The 24,501-nt window shown below is 37.4% G+C and overlaps 1 long non-coding RNA gene across 1 annotated transcript in view; it reads left to right on the forward strand.

Moving 5' to 3' along the window:
• LOC122813505 overlaps positions 1-24,501 on the forward strand; it is a 1,588,111-nt gene that overhangs the window by 1,013,948 nt on the left and 549,662 nt on the right. The window contains exon 2 of the long non-coding RNA XR_006366698.1: positions 101-214. This is a non-coding gene — a long non-coding RNA (uncharacterized LOC122813505). The remainder of the gene's footprint in view (positions 1-100; positions 215-24,501) is intronic.

Below are 24,501 nucleotides of genomic sequence, written 5' to 3' on the forward strand. Positions count from 1 at the left end.
AAAAACAGAAATAGACAACTTTGAATGTTTGAGTATGGCTCAGCAGAAAAATGTTATACTGATACTGGAGTAATGCTGTAAAATTACTTATTTGTCACAGGGACTTGTATAAGGAGTATTCTCAAACAGCAAGTGGTGAGACATAAAAACAGAAATAGACAACTTTGAATGTTTGAGTATGGCTCAGCAGAAAAATCGCAAATGTTCTGTTTGGGTAAGTTCTTCAATGCATGCTTAATTTTTAAGTACTTACATGGTCAGTGTCGATAGAAGCTCAGAATAAATGTATATATAAGACAAGGGGTGTAGGAATTCACCCCACTGTGGAAGTATGTAGGTTAAAAAAACAGAAAGCAGTAGTATAGATTTTCTGTCTATAATTATGTTTGGAGAATTGTGCAGGTATTTTGTATTGGAATGTATGTCTTACTGGGTTGCTTCGTCTAAATTCTTGAAAGTGTATCAGAGTTGCTGTTAATACTTGTTGAATTTTTTAATGTAAATTTTATTTATTTTACTTGTTAATATGGTCACACTTTTTCCATATTGAACAAAGTATAACATACTATGGAAGATATAAGTTAGCTTTTGTACATTTTTGATAATAGACTCACAATTAGGAGAATAGATGCATCTTTACTTAATGCTTTTGTTTTGTTTGATTGCATGCTAAATTTCTTTAAGACTTGTCTGTAGCAAAAAAAAAAAAAAAAAAAAAAAAAAAAAGAATTAACTGTAGCAGTGATTAAAATGACCAGTAAGTATACCAAATTATTATGACATATTAATGAAAAAGTTATATTTGTATGATGGCTGAGATGAAGATCCTTCACACTTTGCCATCTGCTATATATTTTGTTTGTTATAATCATATTTTGTTTTTGCTGGACTGATACTGCAGAACAAAATTATTCTTTACCTGAAAACCCTGCTTTCTATAACATAATTGGTTATTTGCCTCTAATATTTATTGTGACTGGTGACATTTTTTTTTGCTGAGGAAAACCTCAAAGATGTAAGATGTAAGTAAGATGCTAATTTAAGTCAATATGCCTGTTGTTGTGTCACATCATAAGGTTGATATATCTGGAGGCTGGGACTTTGAAATCTTATTCTTCGATGAGAAAATATTTCAGGCAGCATCTAATTATGTACATATTTTCTTTTTGCGTGTGTGCCCAAATGAAATTACATCATCATTTTTAAAACATAGCTAACAAAAGAAGTGTGCTTTGTCTGCATAATTTTTTTTTCTACCATCAATTTCATTTTACAGAAATATCAGAGATGTGGGTTCTTCAAAGCACATGGTCTTTCATAGGCTGACTAAAGCTTTACATTTTAAATCTCTTGGACCTATTCTAAAAACATCCACTATAGATTTAAAATTAAGGTGAATACAATAAAAACTACTATTTAAAATATTAAATAGAAACATCACCTAATTTTTTTCACTTCCAGACATGAAATGTCTTTCCTACTCATCTTTTCAGTTATCAATTATTCTACTTATATATAACTAAAATAAGCATTACATTGTTTATTTCTTTGAAAAAGTGTGCTATATGGGTAAGTAAATACCTAGCATGATGCCATAGCATGGTATCTAAGCTACAATGCAATATGGTGGGCAGTTGTCCAAAAACCTGTCCGTTTAGTTTGTTAGCAGTATGGTGAACATCTAATGAAAGGGTGGTTTATGTTTACTCCATTAGGTGTTACACATTTAATAACACATATAAAATAACTCCAGAGTGTGTTGGGGGGGGGGTCACAATATCATTAATCATTCTGATTAGAGATAAAAACATTTCACAAACATTACAAAAGTGCAAACAGAACACTCTTTTAAGTCTTGCAGAGATATAATTTTGAAAAGGATGGCAAAATGTATTCAGAAATAGATTATTACAAACATAAATATACACACAAAGTGAGGGAGTGACACACACGCACACACACACACAAACACACACACACACACACATACACACACACACACACACACACACACATATATATAAAGACACGGTCCCTATAACACTGATGTTGCAGAATGTTGAACTGCATATATTTGATGATCTGTAATGCTGAAAGATAAAAAAGTATGTTTTTGCAGGTTGTCAAGCTCCCCTGCACCCCCATAATCCCTGCTAATTACATATACCAACTCTGAGATCGCACTGTTGTGCAGAAAGGATAAATTCCCTGATCTCCACTTTACTACGATCTACATAGAAATCATCACATTTTTAGAACTTCAATCTTATGGTCTCAGCAATATAAAGTTTGGCTTTCAGTAAACCTGATCTATTGAAAAGGACTCATATGGTTGCAGTTTGAAAGAACAATTGCTCAAAAAAGTGAATGTTCTTTTTCCTTGTTTTCAGCCTGCAGGCTGTTTAGCATGTGACATCACTGTACAGCAGTGTCTGTGTATTTAACCTTTCCCCGCTGTTGTACAAACTCAGAGTTGATATATAGAGTTAGCAGGGGTGTGGGGGAATATAAAATAGTGTTTATTATTTGTTTGTTTGTGTGTTTTTTTATAAACCTTCAGCTTAACTCTGTCGATGTGGTCATGCAAGAATAACACTGTGTGACACCTTTAGAAAGGAAAAGGTGAAATCATGGCAAAAAACAAATGCAAGTAAAATAATGGCTTGGAATAAGCCTAAAAGGGTCTACATTTGTTCATTGTAGTTTCAAAACTTCGAACTGATATAGTCGGCACCATATCATCGAAGTTTTGAAACATCAAACGTTTTAACGGAAATCTTTGTAAAGGAAGATTTCCCTTTATGCACTGTAGTGCGATCTCAGAGTTGGTATATTTAAGTAGTGGGGGGTGCAGGGGGGGTTATCCCCCTGCTTGAAACGTTTAGGTAAGTTATTTTTTTATTTTTATTTTTTTACATATTCAAAGTTTCAAAACATCGATGATATGTTCTCGACCATATTAGATTTGATGTTTTGAAGCTTTGAATATGTGATACAGACGCACCTAAAATCTATGTGTTTAAAAAGAAAAGGTAATATCTGGCATGGAGAAATGATGAGTAAAACTTATTATAGCATCCAAAAAATAACTAAGTAGATAATAAAAAAAGAGCAAAAATAGTTGTCAAATTTGTATCTCTAAAATGTAGGTCTTATTATCTCTTAATGTGATCACTCTCCAATTATATCTTTTATTTTGCATAATATATACATGTATGTATGTGTTTATCCATACACACATTACACATATACATATGGTGAGATTTATTATGTATTTCTGAACTAATGTACACATGATTAGAGAATGAGATGTTAAGCTATAAGCTATGCTAAGAAATTTGCAAAATGTGTTGAAAAAAATGGTTAATTAACCAGTACTTTCTTCATCTGTGGAGCAAACTACCTGTACATTCAGGCATAACAATAGTATGATCATCTGTAAATCAGACTTAAATGAATTACTGGATGGGTAACCACAAACTGACCCCCAGATTACTTATATGGTCCTACTAGGTAAAGTAGACAAACATTATTAATGTGTTTTCTTAAGTGTGTTTAAGAGCTAGACATCTTATGGTCCCAAAGACAGTTTGTGTAACATCATTCTTTGTTTCTTTGTTCCTCTGATTTCAGTATTACCAAAATGTGATTACAAGTTTGTATAGTCAAGTATATGTATATACAGGTATGATAAGTAAACATATTTGCATTATTTTGCCTAGAGGTTTTCAATACATTTAGTTGCATCTCTTCATTTTGATTAGTAGTACAAATTATTAACAACATAATACAAAAATGGCTTATACAGTATAACTTGAATGCAAAATATAAGTAGATTTCATAATAAGCTGTAAGAATAAATCATACTTTATCAGGTTTCAGAATGGATGTTGAAATCTAAGTAAGATGCAATTAGATTTGCCTTCTCATTTTTTTAGAGCTCCCCAGATGTGCACACACGATATCACCCCTTGTATAGGAGGATTTGAAACACACATGGATGTATAAACAAATGAGGGAACACTAGCTAACTTTTTACATTGATACATACCTCCAGTGCTATAGGTTCACTCTACATCCCTAGGCACTAACATTATGAATATCATAGTTGCACTGCCTCAGGGGGAGATAGAAAACTTGAGTTTCCAGGAAAATATATTTCCCTTAACTCAAAGGTAGTGTATCCTTAACATTTGCATATGTAATTTGCAGGAATTTGGGGTGATACTTTACTCTTTCTGTGTATATTCTATACTCATGTCTGCTTATGTGTCCCACATAGTTTAAGGCATGATGCTTTTTGATTATGCTTATAGGCCAAGATTAATTCCCCTTCAGTGATTAAAAACATCAACAAGATGTTATTAAAAGAAATGAAATTCCTTTTATTGTGTTTATAATAGTACTGCTTAGAGAGAGTAGAGACAATGTTTATATTGCATATTATACAACAACCCTCCATTAAATATTCAAAAACGTGCACGCTGATTGGTCAGCGTGCATGTTGTAAATCAGAGTTATAGTCGGTTGCCCGGACATTTTCTATTACTATAACTCTTTTTTCACACTGTTTTGCTATGTTAAACGAGTTTAACATAGCGAGACAGCTTTAAAAAAAACAACGGAGATTCTCCGTTGCTTTTTTAAAGCTGTCTCGCTATGTTAAACTCCTTTAACATAGCGAGACAGTTTGTAAAAAGCAACGGAGATCTTGCTTTTTGCGTTGCTTTTTTCAAAACTGTTTCGCTATGTTATGTTCGCCCTCGTGACCAAACCACGCCAACCGTGGGTAAATCCAGCATTACCCACACCCAGGCGTGGGTTATTGCTATACTGTTTTATGCTACAGACCAGTGCAGATGTTACATTTGACAATATATTTGTCTCCTACCAATCAAAATACAATTTAGGAGGAATACTGATGAAACTGGATTTTTGTAACTCAATAACAGTTTTCTTATTCAGCACAAAGTACTTATTTGTATGCTTTGTGTCTTTTGTATGTCCCTTTTACTAAGCTTATTCTTAAATTTTGAAGTAGCAGTATTAATAATAATCACAGCAGAGTGAACTATTATGTACTTTGTGTGTGTGTGTGTGTGTGTGTGTGTGTGTGTGTGTGTGTGTGTGTGTGTGTGTGTGTGTGTGTGTCTTCATTGTTTTGGCTAGGGGAATGTTGTGATTACTGTGATATTGTTTCATCAGAATTAATGAAATCTCTCCCAATACATCTAAAACAAATTAAACTATTCTCAAAATTCAGATCTTATCTAAAGCAATACATAAAAAAGCCTCCTCTCCATGCTTCTGACATAAGAGAATAATATAGATTAATAGATAATAGAGATCGATTAACACTAATATCGCAAACTAACAGCTCCTCCTAACATATAGAATAAGTTCCACTCCCTCAGTTCTGAAGAAATCTTCATATAAACATCTTTCCTCCTCTTTCCCTTCCACCCTTCTTCTCACTCAAGCATCCCCTTTCTTTCTAACTATAATTGTTTCTCCCTATTCTCCACTCTGCTCTACACTGTGTTTACTCTAGAGTGTTCCTAACTTACCTTGGCTGGCCAGATGAGATCACCTCAGATCTTATATAATGTAAATCCTATAAAATCAAAGTATCTTCTACCAGAGTACTAAGCTAAATGTACATAAACTGAACATCTGTCATTCCCAGCAGAATTACATGAAGACCACATTTATTTTTCTCAATATGTAATTAAGGAACTGATTGCTTTGTCAGCTCTGCATTTTATTTTCTTCATGAAGGCAAAAATCATGGCACTGTGCCTAAATTATAGCATTTGAGAGGAATGCCACTCATAAGCAATGTATTATGTTGTTTTCACTGAGATGTCAAGAAATTCACTTTGAAAGTGAAGCAGAATGAAGGGAATTTTGATAAATATGGCAAGAACATGTAGTATCTATTTATCTCTATATCTGTCCATCTATCTATCTATCTATCTATCTATCTATCTATCTATCTATCTATCTATCTATCTATCTGTCTGTCTGTCTGTCTGTCTGTCTATCTATCTATCCATCTATCTACCTATCTATCTATCCATCTATCTACCTATCTATCTATCCATCTATCTACCTATCTGTCTATCTATCTATCTATCTATCTATCTATCTATCTATCTATCTATCTATCTATTTATCTATCTATCGATTTGTCTATCTATCCATCTATCTATCTATCTATCTATCTATCTATCTATCTATCTATCTATCTATCCATGTATTGATCAGCTATGATCTAGATTTGTCAATCAGGGCAGAGCACTAATCTCAAATGATCAATTTCAGCTTTGGTCGGGGAAAGAATAAATAAGCAGGACCACACAAAGGAAATACAATATCATATAAGCAGTAACAAAAACAAGGATTTAGGGCTATATACCATATTTATCTATAATTATATACAATAAAATCAGAATAACTCAAGGAGAGTATAGTGGTATTCAAGGTGTAACAGGAATAGTGAGGCATACATTATTCAAACAGTTGTACATGAGTACGTACAGCAGTGAAGCTGACAATGCAACAGAGACATACATTAGAGGTTTGGTATAGTTTATTAATGTGATAGTGAGGCTAGAAGTAAAAAAATATATGATATGACTAAATAACTGACACTGGCCTTTTGCTCATGTCTGGAGATGAGCCTTTAGCTGAGTTAGAATTTTAGGTGTTTTGCAGTTTTGAAAGCCATAAAATACTTAAAGGAGCCACAAAGACAGTGGATGGAAGTGGACTATGTGTGTGTGTGTGTGTGTGTGTGTGTGTGTGTGTGTGTGTGTGTGTGTGTGTGTGTGTGTGTGTGTGTGTGTGTGTGTGTCTGTGTGTGTGTGATTTTGAGACAGCAAAATGTATAACAGCTCTGTTCTGTGGTAGACAGTGTTATCTTCTGCCATTAGACTAGACTTTTAACAGGACTGAAAGGTGCTTAATTTTTTTTTGTTAAGTACAGACAAACTCAATAAAAATCGTAACCTTGACACCCTTTCCTCTGCACTTTTCTTAGACCTGTCCAAGGCTTTTGACATGGTCAACCACCAAATACTCATACACATTCTTCAATCTTTGTCACTTGACATCCAACCTATTAACTGGTTCAAATCCTACTTAAATAACAGACATCAAGCAGTACTCTGGAACTCCACTCTATCTTCCCAGCTACCTGTTAACATTGGTGTCCCTCAAGGGTCCATACTGGGTCCTCTCCTGTTTTCTTTATTTATCAATGACCTCCACCAAGTAGTTCCCCAAGCTACATGCATATAATACGCAGACGATTCTACACTAATTTGCTCAGCCACATCTGTATCAGATCTTCACTCCCTTACACAACACATATTTAATTCTGTAGAAGAATGGTTTTCACAATGCTGTCTCCTACTTAGCCCAAAAAAAACTAAACTCCTTCTCTTCACACCTTCCAGTAAATCTTCCCATATAGACTTTACAATAACATCTAAAAATGGCACAGCTATATCACAAGATCCTACTACGAAACTACTAGGCATTACCATTGACAACAACCTTAACTTCGATACCCATATAAGCAACACTTTGAAAACTATTAATAAAAAAATAGGCTCTCTTTACAGAATCAAACCTTTCCTCACTCCAGAATCTAGAATAACGATTGCCCACTCCCACCTTATCTCTTCCCTTCTCTATGTCTCACCCATATTTACTAACTTGTCAAAAAAGAATATTTTGAAATTAGAAAACTCCTACCACAACATAGCCAGATTTGCTACAGGTAACCCTTTCAGAACCCACCACTGTACTAATCTAAAGCAACTAGGCTGGCTTGAATTTCAGCAGCAACTAAAAATTAATCAACTAGCCATAGCCCATCAAATTCTCTATCAACCTGACAAAACACCTATACTATCTACTCTTATTTACCCCTACCATAACCTAAAATCCCTAAGATCCGCACACAAACTTCTTGTAAATATTGACAAAGCAAACAACAAGGCTGCTTCCCTCTGAACTTTCTACTATTCCCTCAAAATCTCTCATTAAAAAGAAACTTAAGCTCTACCTCAAATCACAATGGTTGTGCTCCTGTACTAATCCTGACTAACTCTAGCTCTTGACACCTGACTAAATTCTAGACCTTTAGAACCCTAAATCTACTTCATATTTACATCCACTGATCTATTTCTCCTTCTTACTATCTATCTATCTATCTGTCTATATATATATATATATATATATATATATATATATATATATATATATATAAATATATATATATATATATATTAAAAAAAAGTGTGGTTTTTTTTATTTTTTATTTTTTCTTTCCACATGTTATACCACTAGATGTACTTACATAACTGCTATTTTTTTCTTACTTTCCTTTATCCTCAATTACTGTACATTATGCTAGAATTCTTTCAGAATGTCACTCGTAACAATATTTTTGTAACAATATTTTTACCATTTATGTTCTACTTACTGCATTTTTACACTTTATAACTATGTCACCAGTTATAATGCTTTCTTTTACTCTGTTATTTTCATGTATTTCTTTAATGTAAATTTATTTTAACTTTGGAGCTTATTTCCCCGGGCCTCTATTGAAAATGGACATATATCCAGCTAGACTAGCCAGGTCAACAAATGTAAAATAAAATAAAAAATAAAAATAAAGTATAATTTTTGCATCAGAAAGGAAACTGTCTCTTTCCCCAAGTTTGGAGTATAATGATGGAGGTCCATGCACTGCAATACTTTTGTATACTGAATGGAATATAAGGATACAATGTATACTAAACATTGTTAGAAAGACTACTGTAGACATTACACTGTGCTGCAGCTGGTTATGAGCAGTGGACCATGAGTAATATATTGCTGCACAGTTATGAACAGCACTTCATGAGCAATATTATTACACAATTAACAGCAGCTGAAAGGTTGATGCATTGTATATCAAGCAGCATAGTATGCCTCATGCGTAGGTATTGTTCAAATATTAACAGCTGTAATAAGGAGCATTTTCGTAGGTGCTCATCAGCTAGCAAATTAGTACAATATGTACAAACATTGATAGATTTGCAATTTTTTAATTTAAAATGATTTAGTGTAGGAGGTTCAGTTATAGGGTATCAGTTGCAGCAGGACAGTTTTATTAGGGAAAACAATGCTATATAAAGCATATAGGATGGTGACTGTGTTAACTACACATGCTATGTTTAAGTAATCCCTGTGATGGTGGATTGTGGGTTATAAGTACAGAGTATTGTGAGCAGTGCAGTGAGAGTAATTCTGAATGTTTGGCAGGTAGAAGAGGATCTAATTGTACAAGTTAGGTAGAGGCAGCTTTGGAGCAGGTGAATTCAATCATAGGTTGAGTAAAAGTGGTTGAACTAAATGATGGAACTAATAAATTCAGACTGAAGCAGAGAAGATGGATCTGCGATATGTAATTTATAGCACCAAGTGGTTATACTGCAGTTTAAGAATGAAGTTTTATAGGAGGAAGGAGACCATATAACTTGATGGCTAGTGTGTTAGTAGACATGATGAGAATACACCACATGGTTAGTGAGACTATCTATTTCAGATGCAATTAGTATCCAAAGAGAACCATTTCAGGCTTTCTTCACCAAATCACTTTGTCATTTATGAGCATATATAGTAGATCCAGTCAGCAAATGATAAAATAGATTGGCTCTAGCATGTAGTCATAAAAACAAGGCATTTATTTGCATTATACTGTGGTGCCACCCTAGTCTCCTTTACTTGTAACCATTGAATTATCCTTTATCTGTTTCTATAACATCTGTATCTTAACAGCCAAAAAGTTTCTACTTTAATGTAATGAAGTTCAACATGACATTTTTCAATTCATTTATAATGTCTTCTCAAACTGTTTGCGGCTCCATAACAAAGAGGAGAAATTTTAAATGGATTCCTAACCATATTTCTGCATGTTACTACATAGCTTTGAAGAAGATGTTTCAGCAGAACATTTTTTTTTCATTTTTAGGTACAAAAAATAATTTATAAACATTTTAGATTTAAAAGATAACGTTTTTGGTATTAATGATAGATAACATTGTCATAGATTAGTGTATGTATGTACAACAGATCCATATAGATATATATATATATATATATATATATATATATATATATATATATATATATATATATATATATATATATATCATAGATCTACAGACCTTAGGTAGCCAATTTGTATAAAATTAAGTTGTCTTTCTGTGTTGCCAGTGAACCATTTTAGGAATGGATCTAGCAAACAGGAAGGGTCAGCAGAGAGGGATGGGATGATGGTGATGGAAAGCAAGAAGGAGTTAGGTGATAAGAAAAAAAATACTATCTTGTTTGCTCATTTCCCACCTTTCCTACCTAGTATAGTCCAGATGCCAGGCGTTGCTGGTTTCAGGACTTTATTTTCCGTGATCAGAGCTATCCAGACCTTGCTGTGGTAGAGGGAAGTCCTACTGCTTACCAGTGTGAGTCGTGAGCATTGTACTGCCTATCTAACACTAGAGGAGTGGTTTCCAGGTCTGAAATTGTAATTTTATTAGCCATTTTGGGGCTGATTTCTATCCCTTTCAACATTCTGGCTTAAAAATGTGTGTGTGTTTGTGCTTTTTTCGCATCATGCAGCACCGCAGGGCTACAGTTAAACTATTCCAGGTGCCAGAAAGTATGCTCTTCAAATTTTCCCTTAGAACTAGCTGGTTTCTCAGTAGTAGCACTAAAATCTGAGCCCCTGTGACTAGCACTTGCTCTAGAACCTGCTGGAAAGCACTAAGAAGCCTTAAACTGATACAAACACTCAACTCTCCTTGTTAATAAGGAGAAATTAATCATAGGCACTAAACAGCCTATAATTGCAAAGTACCTTGCTAAGGTAAGAGGAAACAGCTCTTGTACTTTACAAAAAAAGCACATAAACAGGCATGTCCAAGTGTCAGCTTCTGGTGAGTTCTCCTGTCCACCTGGTGAATCTGGGCATACTGGGGCAATGCAGCAACTGCCTCATGTACACAGAAAACCCTCTCCTCCTACCACCCAACACTACAACCTGTGAGAAATGCACTTACATAGCCAAACTGAAAGTAAAGCTCTCTCCAGCCAAGATTGTGCTAGACAGTTAAGAGGAGAAGGTTAACACCCACACTACACCTCAAGTAACACATACCCCTTCTAAACTCACACCATCAACACCCACACATAGCAACACTAAACCCAGATATGCAGAGGCCCTTAATATTAACCAGCCCAAGCAACAAGGACCTCCAAAGCTGAAACGCAAACAAACACCAGTCACAACCAAAGTGACACATAGCTCACAACACCAGTGTGACACCCAAAAACAGCTCCTAAGGCAAGACAATGTACCCAACACTTTAGCCATGGGTTTCTCTATGGTTAGGCACACTGATGTCCCACTCACCAGACTGAGCAAGGAGAAAATTACAGTCAGCTGCCTGTCAGGTGCCAGGATCCACCACATAATGCATGCACTCAAGTCACTCCACAACAAGTACAAATATGACTCTGTCATTGTCCATGTTGGAGTGAATGACTTGAGACGTACCTCCCTGGACTACATGAAAAAAGACATGGAAGAGCTCTTGGATCATGAGGCCCAGGCAGGTATGACCCTAGCCCTGAATAGCATCCTGCCTTCACCCAGAATGATATCACAGTATAAGGACAAAATGATTGACTTCAACAATTGGCTAAGCTTCTGGTGTCATTCAAAGGGGATCCAGTATCTGCCTGCCTGGGACGACATGATCGACAAACCACTATGCTTTGCTAGAGATGGTCTGCACCTGTCACCCTTGGGATTCAGATTACTGGCTAAAACTTTTTCCACCCCTATAGCGCCTTTTTTAGGCAAGGTTCAAAGGACAAAACCACCACCATAACAGACACAAGCATGCAAAATCTGAAGGTAATGCTACTCAATGCTAGAAGTCTAAACCTCAAAATGCACTCTCTCAAGGCACTCCTAAAAATTGAGAACATCGATATCTGTGCAGTAACTGAGACCTGGTTCAAGACTCCAGAGAGCACCCCTGCAATACCAGGCTACAACTCTTACCACACTTTTTGGCCACCAAACCAAGACCAAAACACTAAATGTGGAGGAGTGTCCATATTCACCAAGGATAGTTGCCCAACACAATGCATCCGAAATTCTACAGGTGCAACTAACACTAGGTAAGACTGCAATCCAAATTGTAGCTTGCTACAGATCCCCAACCATGCCCCAAGATTCTCAATACACCTTTCTAAACATACTGGAAAATATTAAGATACAACCAAACACCCTAATACTGGGTGATTTCAACTACCCTGCCATTAACTGGGAAAACTACTTGGGTACCAACACCTTTTTCCATCGGTTCTTGGAATTCATAAATTCCAATGCCCTGGATCAACTAATCCATTGTCCCACCAGGGGCTCCAATATTCTAGACCTGGTCATTACCAACATGGGAGATAGATGCTCCATACCAGTAGTCACCCCCTCATTGGTCAGGTCTGACCATAAGCAAACCACATCCCAGCCCCCCCTCCCCCCCAGTAAGGAAACCTCTGTAACAAACTTCTCCAAAGCCAACTTCATGCTACTTAAGTCAGAAGTGACAGACCTCATGGTACCCATGCAGATGGGAGCTGAAGGTTCGACTGCGGAATCCTACACTAAGGCACTGTATGAACACATCCACTCATGCATGAATCGTGCCATCCCAAATAGAACCAAGACGCTCTCCTCCAAAAAAAGGAAGCCAATCTGGTGGTCCCCTGCCATAAACAAACTATACAACAGAAGGAAGAAACTGTTGTAGAAAAGAGGAATATCCCAGGATGCAAAAAACTCCCTTACCAGCCTCAGTAAGAAGCTGAGATCCCTTATAAAATCCTCCAAAGCTAGTTACAAAAATAAAATTGCCAAAGATTCCAAAGACAACCGCAAGGCATTCTATAGTTATGTCAAGAATCTAAATGGCAATGCTGAGATCTGCTCTGAGCTACAACAGAATGGCATTAAATATACTGATCCCAAGGATATTGCTGATATCCTGGCAAATCAATTTAGTGCCAACTTCACCCCCGTCTTATCCCCTAAAGGGCCCATCTCAATACCAAACAATTGCCAAATTCTGGTAATCACAGCCACACAGGTAGAAACCAAAGCTAAGAATACAGTATCCATGGGACCAGATGACATCCTGGGCTGTGTACTACATGAACTCCAAAATGAACTGGCACCTCATCTAAGTGTCATGTTTAATCATAGCCTCACCTCAGGCTTCGTGCCCACTGAGTGGCACACAGCTACAGTTATCCCACTCCACAAGGGGGGATCCACCTTGGATCCCAGGAACTACTGTCCCATTAGTCTGATGAGCCTGATCTGCAAGGGTATGGAACTCATGATCATGGAACTTATAAACAAAGACATTGGCAACCTTCAAACACTGGAACCCACCCAGTTTGGTTTCATGAATGACATATCTTGTCTCCTGAACCTGATTGACTTCTTTGAATCAGTCTCCAGAGCTGTGGACGAGGGTAAGGCGGTCCACACAGCCTATCTGGACCTCGCCAAGGCCTTTGACACCATTGACACACTCTGGAATCATAGATAAACTTACTAAGCTGGGCATAAATCCCTACATCACTCGATGGGTTGCCAACTGGCTTACCAACAGAACCCAGACTGTAAGTGTAGCTGACTCCAAATCCAGCTCCAGACAAGTGACAAGTGGAGTACCTCAGGGTTCAGTCCTGGGAGAGTGCTTGTTTGGCATCTACTTCTCTGAAGTACAGGCCAACACTAAGGGACTCTGGCTAACAACGTTTGCAGATGACTGCAAACTGGGAGCCATTATTGAATCCCCAAATGATGTGGATATTCTACAAAAGGGCCTTACAAAAACAGATGCTTGGTGCCAGAGCCATGGGCTCAAGCTTAATGCCAAGAAATGTATAGTTATCCCCTTTGGGAAAAAACGTACCCATGAATTATCACATAGGTGGCAGTATACTAAACACTGAAAGTGTGATGAGAGACTTAGGGACACAGGTGGACAGTGGTCTCACCTTCGATAACCACATCACCACAACAGTCAGGAAATCCTTCTATGTGACACACCTCATCACTAAGGGCTTTTCATCCAGAAAAAAGGAGGTCATTGTCCCACTGTACACATCCCTCACTAAACCTATTATAGAGTACAACACCCCATTTGGTATGTACCTCACAAGACATCTGCAACAGCTGGAAAGGCCGCAGAAATACCTCACTAAAAGAATCACAGGCCTAAAGCAGATGCCCTGTGCTGACCATCTAAAAAAACTCCAGCTATACTCTGTGACATATCGTCTACTCAGAGGTGATCTCTGCTTAACATACAAGGCCATGTCAAACCCTGAGCTGTTGGACATGCTCCATTTAAAGAAATCCCAGTCCCTCAGAGCCACACGCTCCAGGGATCTAAACCTTGTCATCACAATAAACAAAACATGCTGGAGGGATAGGTTCCTGACCCAGAGACTCCCCATACTCTGTAATAGACTGCCCATACATGTCAAGTAGAGCACCTCCTTGGCCCTCTTCAAAAGGAACCTTGACGATTGGATGAGAGAAAGGAAATTCACCCCAGGGATCACATCAGTCATCCTGCTAGACAGGGGTCCAGGGAATTAAATATTGTGGGAAGAAATATCCGGGGAATTGTTTGGCTAGGCTTGTATAGGCCCTAGGATCGAATGCCTAGTACCAACCTATGAACCTATGAACTTATAAGACTGAAAGCAGGGAGAGATGGGATGATGTGTCTGAGAGCAGGAAGGAATAGAATAATGTGACTGGGAGCCTGCTGTCCTATCTCTAGAGGGAGGGCATGGCACTTTGCACTGCTTGCTTGAACTTTGGTGGAGTCCATGAATCCTAGAATTAAAGAAAGGAAGACAGAGGAAAAGATGTCCTGTGTCTATTACACAGTAGTATGTGCTACATACATCTGTATCATTATACTTTTCTATGGCTAGAGACTCTGATCCACTGATGCAGCATTATAGCCCCATCCCCTGCCTGAGTCACCCAAGTAATTCTCAATTTTGTGGTCATAACTGGAGATTACCCAAAAGGTTTCACCTCCTGAATATTCAGAATACTTACTTGTGAAGGGATATGTCAGAAATTAAGGGAGGGAGTATCTTGGACTCATGGGAATATGTGTGTGTTTATCTGTGTGTTTGTGCACACACATGCTTGTGTGTGTGTGTGTAAGGGCGGGGCATGCTTGTGTATGAAGCTAGAAGCACTCACAGTGGCTGGGTTTAATGAAGAGTGAAAGGGGCCATAGTTTTAAAGGAAGGCAGAAACATTCACAGTGGCTGGGTTTAATGCCGAGTAGAGGGAGGGGGGAATTAGAAAGTTATCTATAAGTTTTTAAAGTGGCTGATTTTAATTAAAAGTGGAGAAAAGGAGAGATCTGACAGGCAGCCTGAAACACTCAAATTGCATTAGATAAATAGAAAAAATGTGGGAAATAACAAACATTAACAAGACTTTAGTATCCAGGGACAACTTTATAGTATGGTATGGGTCAAGAATCTTTGCTTCCTGACTCCCTTTTTTGTGTGGATTTTGTAAAGTAAACATTATTATTTTACTCATAGATTTTTTTTTACCAACTGTCACACATTCTCATGCAACTACGTTTAACAGAAAGAGACAGCACAGGTAGCATTTCAGAAGCTTTCTCTGCCATGGTATCCATATTGCCTCATTCCCTTCTGACAGACACACCAGCAGAGAGTAAGAAGGAGATCAGAGGCAGCCTAAAATACCTCCAAAACTAGCTGTGATGACTGCCCGCATGCAACCTGGATATGCAGAGCAGAGCACAGATAATTGGATTCTATTAAGATTTTGTGTTAGCTAATTGTGTTATTTATACACTGTACTTAGAATAATGGTTAGGTGTGGAAGGCATAATGGCTAAGGTTTATACCTTACAGATGCAAACTGCAGCTTTAATTCTGACCTCTGGATGTTGACTAGGTTTGTAATAGTCTGCAAAATGATAGTCTAGTATTTTCCTGTGAACTATGATCTGAAATATGAATTAACAGACTCTTTCACAGGCAAAATACAGGAGACCTAGAAAAAACACTAACAGGGCAATCACTTTGTTAAATCAACCTTCACCCATAAGTAAAGGTCAGAGTTGCATCCTCAATGAAATATTGATAATACATGAATGGGAAGGAATGCAGGGTAATTTGGTTTGGTACGGGATGGTCTGAAACAAGTACATCAGAGAATAGCAACTATGCACTACCATTCCCCACATATCAGGAGTGAGCAACAGCCTACTGCCAGGCATCTAGATACTGCATTGTATAACAGAATGATGTATTCAGTATTGTGGATACTATGTGGCAGTCCTGCATGGCACACTTTGCAAATATTATATGGAATTATGAAATGAATATGGGATGTATAACCAGAAAAGATCATCACTTTTTGGATACGAGAGAAATGCTTTATCAGGAACATCCTGCCAAGATAAAATACCACAAAAACAGTGATGGGTGGGAGGTTGGCATAATGGTTAAGGTGGTTACCTTACAGACATAAGGTTCAGGGTTTGATTCTTACATGTTGTAATTGGCTATGATTAAAATGGCCCATTAAGGCAATTGGCCTAGTACTAATCTATTAATATATCCCTAAATTCTTTTTAGTGGGGGTTGGTCTAATGGCTAAGGTGTTTACCTTACAGATACAAGGTGCAGGGTTTGATTCTCACATGGGGTAACTGGCTAGGCTTAACATGGCCTGAAAGGGCAGGTAGCCTAGTACTAACCTATGAACCTATGAATCAAGTATTCAACAAAATGGACTTTAAATTTGCACTATTAGACTAGTTTTCATATACAGTGGGTCTCCTTCTAATATGACTGGTATCAAAAAGAAAAAGTTAGCTGGTAGTTGTGCATGCATGTCATGCTCGGTGTAGTAGGCATGTGACATCATTTTGTAATAGCCTTCTTTGAGGCACTGTATGGTAGCAGGTTCCCTTGAAAATGAGAGTAGTCATGTTGCCAGCTATGAAGGCTTGCATGGTTCATAGGTTCATAGATTAATACTAGGCTAGCTGTCCTTGTAGACCATTTTAATTCTAACCATTTAACCCATGTGGGAATCAAACCCTGCACCTAGTGTCTGTAAGGCAAATATCTTAACCATTATGCCAACCTCCATCTTTTACATATATTAAATGATGAACCATGGAAGCCTTCTTTCAGAATTGCCTGTGCAGGGAATTCCTCTAAAAAGCATGGAGTAGCACCTTACCATGAAAGTAACAGTTTTTGAATCAATCTCATTCATATTATCACAGCAGAATACTAAGCTATAGACCCACGGGACCTTTTAATGCATAGCCATGTTCCCAAGGGTTTTGTGGGGCTATATATATAGATGTGCATGGGTGGCCAAGCATTTACGAGCTTGCTATCTGTAATAGGAACATAGGTTCCAGACCAGGTGTATATTTAGTGCTCCACATCCACTGATCCAAGTTTCACTTGAATAAGTACAGGGTTGAATTCTGCTGCACATGGAATGGAGTAGGGTGATTCTCTGAGAAACATACCTGTCCTTCCAGCATGTACTGTTATTGTTGCAGGTAAGGTTTAAGTTACTTGATTGGATGTTCCATATAATATTTCTTTTACAGATGTACAATAGGTCCAATAGGGCTGGATTAGAGGATGCTTTGTAGGAGAGACTTAGATCACTTCTCAGTAGACTGTAGGAGACTGAATATAAAGACAAGGTTTTCAGGCAGTCAGCCTATGACTTGTGCTCCACACCATGCATTTTTTGTGTGGACTCTCTGAGGACACTTCAGTTATTGCATATGCCTGGCCAGGTACATACCAAATGGGCATTCTACTCAATAATTAGTCTTATCCTCAGAGTACAACTGAATGATGACATGTTTTTGATCTAGATGCCATACCCTTGCTTATAAGTTGTGCTATGTAGAATGCTTTGGGTCTATATCACATAGTCAAATGGTTATTCAGTGAACAGCCATTCATTGAATACTTATTTAGCAAAGCTGCTCTTCATCAAATGGCAAATTTTAAGCAGGACAAACAAGCAGTTGGCCAACCAAGTGACCGCAAAAAAAAAAAAAAAAAAAAAATTAAAACCTGCCAAGGTGGGTGGCTATACTTCCCACACCCCCTAATGTGAGGGGCTGTACCACCCACACACCCCCAACTAAATATACCAGTTCCGAGATCACACTGCAGTGGGGAAAAGGTCATATTCCAGACAGCGGCCAACTGCTGGTTTGCCCTAGTAAAAATTTGCCATTCAGTGAAGAGCGGCTTCACTAAATAGGTGTTCAGTGAATGGCTATTTGCTGAACAGCCATTCTACGAAATAATATAGACCCAAATTATTTCCTCACTACAGTAGACACATGATGGTCAAATGCCAATTCACTGTCTACATGTGTTCACAAATTCCTGACTACAGAGTTCACTCTTAGGGGTGTGATGTTAATGTAGTAGTTTGCCGGGTGGCAATCTGTCTTAAAGCTACTTTGAAAAACTTTTTAGCATTGAGTTTTAGACAATGACTCTGGCACCAGTTATTAGTTTGTGTCAGGCCTTCTTCGAAGATAGTTTCTTGGGAGAATTAAATGACTGCACTCAATTTGCAATAATCTGCAGACATGGTCAGCCAGATGCCTTGATGTTAGCCTTGACCTCTGAGAGGTATATGAAAAACAGTAATGGTCCCAGCACTGAGCCCTGAGGCACTCCTCTAATAATTGGCCTTTTTGTGGAGGAAGACTCCCATATTCTAACATCCCGAGTCCTGTCTGAGACAGCTAGCTATCTAGTGGATGTTGTATGGGTTTATACCTAGTTTACTGAGCTTTTCTGCAATGCCTGAGTGGGGTATTTGTTATTTGTTTTGACCAGGTCGAGGTAGACAGTATGCATGATTTTATCCTTGTCCATTGTTTTGGTAACCTTCTCAAAGAATTCCACCAGGCAGTGTAGGCAAGACCTGCTCTTGACAAACCTGAACTGATTTGCATCCAGTATTTGTATGTTACCTATATCATCATCCATGATGGACATCCATGATTATTCTCACCATATCTTTTGCACATCAGTCTAGTTAGGCTTATGGGTTGATAATTCCCCAGGTTCATGGATGAACTAACCTTATGCAGTGGGATAACCACTGCAGTCCTCCATTCATTTGGCACAGAACCAGTTGGGAGACTGTGGTTAAATAGTATTTCTAGTGGTGACAATAGTTCATGTTTCATGTGATTAAGGAGGCATATTATCAGGAACCACTGATGTAGTGATCTTGGCCTTGGAGAGTGCCTTGAGCACCTGCTGTCTAGTGATAGTTGGGGAGTTATGGATATGGGTATTTCCTGAGCAACATCTGGTGGGGGGGGGGCATAAAATTAAAGCTAAATTTGTTGGCCAGAAAGTCTATTATATCTTCCAGCTGTGCACATTTGACACCATTTACAATTATATTGCTACATTGCTATGTACTGCCTTTGAGGTTATGGACATAGCTGAAGAAAGCTTTGTGATTGTCCTTTGCATGGGGGACTAATTTACCTCAACTTTGGCTCTGTTTCACTTTGTTCTTATTTAGGTTGATTAGAGACTTTGGTTACCATGCTGGGCATTGCACCTCCTAATTTTTTCAATGAATTTCTTCCTTTTGTTATACAATCTCTTGATGTAGGGATTCCAGCAGGATGGCTTTTTTTTTTTTCGAGCTGATTCTATACTTAATCCGGTTAGGTGCAGCTGTCTATATGCAGCTGTTTTTATGATTATACAGGGTTTCTATGAATTATTCCGTATATGCAGAAGAGTTTTCAGGATTTGGGGGTGCTTGAAATTTTGCCAGGTTGTCACTTAGTAGTAGGAAGTTTGTCCTAGAATAATTCCCAAATATTCTAGAATGTCTCTGGTTTTACCTTTGCTTCAAAAGAGACAGCATTATGGTCTGACCTGACCAGTGAAGAAATTAACCTAGGGATGGGGCAACATTTCTTGATGATGCAACATTCCTCTATGTTCATGAGGACTAGGTCAGGGATGTGTTTTGGACCTAGTGGGTGAACACACTAACTGGTCAAAGGTGTTTACATTTAGACAGTCCAGAAATCTTTGAGCCTGCATGTTAGGGATGGTGTATAATTCCCACTTTATACTTGGGTACTTAAAGTCACCCATGAGTTTGCTGTTAGGATGAATGTTGAGCAGTTCTAGTACATTTAAGTATGTATTATGGTTTTACTGGGTATTAGACTTGGACCTATATCTTGCAAGGATACAGCATGGTACTTTCACCAAGGTAATTTGGATGTGAAGAACTTCAAACACATCATGCTTATGCACCAGCCTTGAAGAGTGCTTGTTTATTTTTAATGTAAATAGAGCCCCCCTTTTGTCCATTTCTGTGCAATAGTTGGTCTAAATGTGTGGAAAGCATTGTAGTTCCACACTACTGGGGTGCTTTCTGTGAATTTAAATCATGTCTCAGTAACTGCACAAATGTCTACATTCTCCAGGGTGAAGAGAGCTTGCAGGGAGTGGAGTTTCATGTTTAGGTTCCTGGCATTCAGCAGTAACACCTTTAGATTTTCCTGGACTGTTTTTCCTATGTTGGCAGGTTTATCAGGTTGAACAAAGCCTAAAAAAGACAGTATGGGTATGGATAAAACATTAGCCAATATTCAAAATCCCAGATAGGACAGGTTCAGACCATCTTGGCAAAGCACTATGGTCTGTCAATCATATTCTGACAGGCTGACAAATTTTGTACTCCTGTGAATGATACCATACTCTAGTTGATAAAGTAAATTATTTTCTATTTGTATTGTGGCATCTTCATTTGAGTAGATAGAATGTCGCTCAATGCTAGGCTCATACTAGACTGGGATCACAAAGCATTTAAAAATACTTTACACTTAAAAATGTTAAAGGGATACACCATCCAACCCTATATATTACCTTTATAAAACCAAAGCCCTATATTTAAGAATAGGCATAAAAGAGCAACAATCATTGATACCAGGAGCAACAATCACATTAATCCTAAACTGCCAATAATATTCTACTCTTTCCAATTTATTTTCCCAAATCCCCCCTCTAAGATCCCTTTCTACAATTTCTAAAATTCCAAAATGGAACATTTTACAAGGTGGACCCCTTTAACATTTTCAAGTATAAAGTATCTTTAAAAGCTTTGTGATTGGTTGGAATATTTTAAAAGGATCATTTAATGAGTGCTAATTAAGAATGTAATGGTTCTGAAGAAGTCCTGGTGTTTCAAGACGAAAGCGCTTGACTGTGGATATTGTTTAATAAAGTTTTATTTCTGTGAGCTCCATTGGACTGTTTCATACAGCTACAAGCACCATGAGGGCATTTTCTGTGTTGTTTTAGGTCACTCGATTACACACTGTTCAACTTTCTAAGTTTGCAAAAGCAATATTTAACAATTGTTCTTATTTGTCGGCCTTTTATTTATGACTTTGTTCAGATTTCTTGCTCTAAAATGTTGTGAGGTATGATTGAAATGCAGAGCAATTTACATTGATAAAGGGCAGAAATACAATAAGTAATTCAAAAATACATCAGTAGTACTCTTAAATATCTTATAAAGTGCAAAAAGTCAATTTAAAGTACTCGTGCATGCTAGGACTGCACTGAATACATGCCAAGTGTATGTGAGCTCTGTGAAGATGAGGCAGGAACTATGCAAACACACCAAATTTAGAAAGGTAGAGAAGGCTGACTAAGAAAAGCAAATAGCTCTCTGACTAATCATGCAGTCTTACTTAGGACCTGATCCCCAGATCAGATAGAGCAGACTGTCTTTTACTCCTACTGTAAAAGCAGTCCAAGGCATTATTAATGTGAAACCACACTAGTGTTTGCCCAAAGTAAATCCAAACAGGAAAACTAAACAAGCTAGATAAAATCAAGTACTTTGAAAATGACTACAATGCATTGAAACCAGCAGCAAGGCCAGAGAAAAGCATGGGACTTTAGAGTGATAAAGGACAGCAAAATAGAATAAATAATTTGAAAGTACATTAGCAGTATTTCTAAATATATTATAAATGTGCAAAAAATCAATTTAAATTACTTACCTTTGACGGATTGCACTGGATGCAAGCCACGTGTCTGTGAGCTCTTTCTCCTTTTAAAACTCTCTGTATTCTTTATTGATTTTAGGCAAAATCCTCCAGCATTCCCATTCTCTTATTTTCCTAAATAAAGATCTCCAGCTTCCACTATTTAGTTCCTTCTCATATATAGGAGTAGAAACAATGAGTTATCTAGTTGTTTATAATATTTAGCATGTTTTATATCCATTAACATTGCTTTTCCTCTCTTTTTTCATTTCCAAGTATAACTCATTTTCAGAGCAGCAATTTTTTTATATAATGCATATTATGAAAATTCGGATTACAGTGTGTTGCACTTTTCTGAAATCAATCCCCTTTTTAGGCTGATGTGATCAGCCTGCCAGGGATTTCTGGTACCCAGCCAACTGATTTTTAAATAGTAAGAAATACAAATACCAATATATGTAAACGCACAAACATATACATTTGTATATATAAATCACTGCTGGCTTCTTCAGATGTAATTTATTTGTAACTCATCCCTACTAGCTGCTGTCTCACTAACATAATTATCAGTAGTTAATGATCTAACCCTCAAAGTCTCAACAGTAGAATAGCACTATACACATTCTTTTGCTTGCATGTTCCAAATGCTGAAGCATTTTTAGGTCTGTTCTGCATTGCAGAGCACAGCTACATATGCCTGTCCTTAGGTATATGCAACTTAAGTGACCACTTGGGTGTCACTCGGTCAGTGGTTGTTGTGTCTTTCGGCTTTTCCCAGTTAGGGGTCGCCACAGCGGAACTCCGGTCCGCTAATGATTGGCAGTAGATTTTTACATGCCGAGTTGCCGGCTCTGACATTTCCAAATGCCATCTCACCTTTGGTTTGTTTTCTCAGCATACTAACTTGACCTAGCTTGACCTCACTATCTGTTGAAATCACTGAACTGCAACTGTAATACTGACTGCACAAAAGTATGAGCAGTAGGAGAATCATTAACTGACTTGTGACCCTTTCAGTATCAAGTTATAGGTACACGCTTTGCTTCCTTGTAGTCAGGAATTTACAAGATCTGGACAGATTAGTAGTGGATACATTCTTATCATTAGGTTGGAGCTTGGCAGGTAATAATAATAATAATAGTAATAATATGATGATGATGATGATAATACCATGCAATTTGCTGGAAGGGACATTATGCAGCTCTGATTACAAGCATACAAGTAGATATTTTGGAGATTGAGAGATGTGTGTATTTTGTACATTTTTGGCTAACTTTACAAAGTTCATAATATCATTGATAGTGCAAAATTCTACATCTCCCATATTATTCAGTGTTCAGCAACAGCAGTTTATCATATTTGTACATATGCGGTCTCTTCAGTGTACTGTGTCAATGTTGCTGGATGGGTAAGTTATGTATGAACTCAAGTGAAAGGAAATTATGAGTCAGTCTGTTTTAACGTAAAACATGCCATACTGATATCATGTAAAAATGACTGACTCAACATAAAACTGTAAGTACATAAAATTTCTGGTCATGTTAAAATGGCTATTATTTAAAAAAATGTGCATTTGATCCAGATTATTTTCATAGCGGGTAGATTTTTTTGTTATTGTTTTTCTATTCTGCATTATTGACTGAACAGGTCTAATGACTGCATCAAAACATTATTGTTGTACGAATATGGCTTTGACATTAAATTTAGAATCATAGCAAATAAAGGTAAGAATTGCTTTCTGTCAATAAATGTTGTTTATTTTGTTTTGGTACATGGAGTTGTATTCCTGTCAGAGGTGATCTTTTACTGGCAAGACCCTACTTCAGATAAAAGTAGTTTACACCAAGAAATTATACTTTCCAACAGAAGGAATAGATGGATATATTTCTGCATGTGTTCTATTTAAGCAATAATCCATGCCTGGTGTGGGTAATGCTGGATTTACCTATGATTGGTGTGGTTTGGTCATGAGGGTGAAGCCCAAGTGACCAAACAAAGACAACTGTGGGCAAATTCAGCATTACCCACACCCAGAAGTGGGTTATTGCTATTATACAATGACATTATTTAAGAAAAAAATACTTTTCTTAAATAAAGTCCTTGTATAACGGCACCATGCTGTCCTTCCACCTCTGGCTATCTCCTTCTTGCCCTATCTGATGTACTGTGCATGCATTTGGAACTTGCGTTCCTACCCATAGCCAGTACATCAGTGCTCGGGAAAGTAAGCAACAGAGAAAAGAAGATC

This window comes from Protopterus annectens, chromosome 10.part0, assembly GCF_019279795.1.
Source record: "Protopterus annectens isolate FY-2018-M chromosome 10.part0, PAN1.0, whole genome shotgun sequence".
Lineage (NCBI taxonomy): Eukaryota > Metazoa > Chordata > Ceratodontiformes > Protopteridae > Protopterus > Protopterus annectens.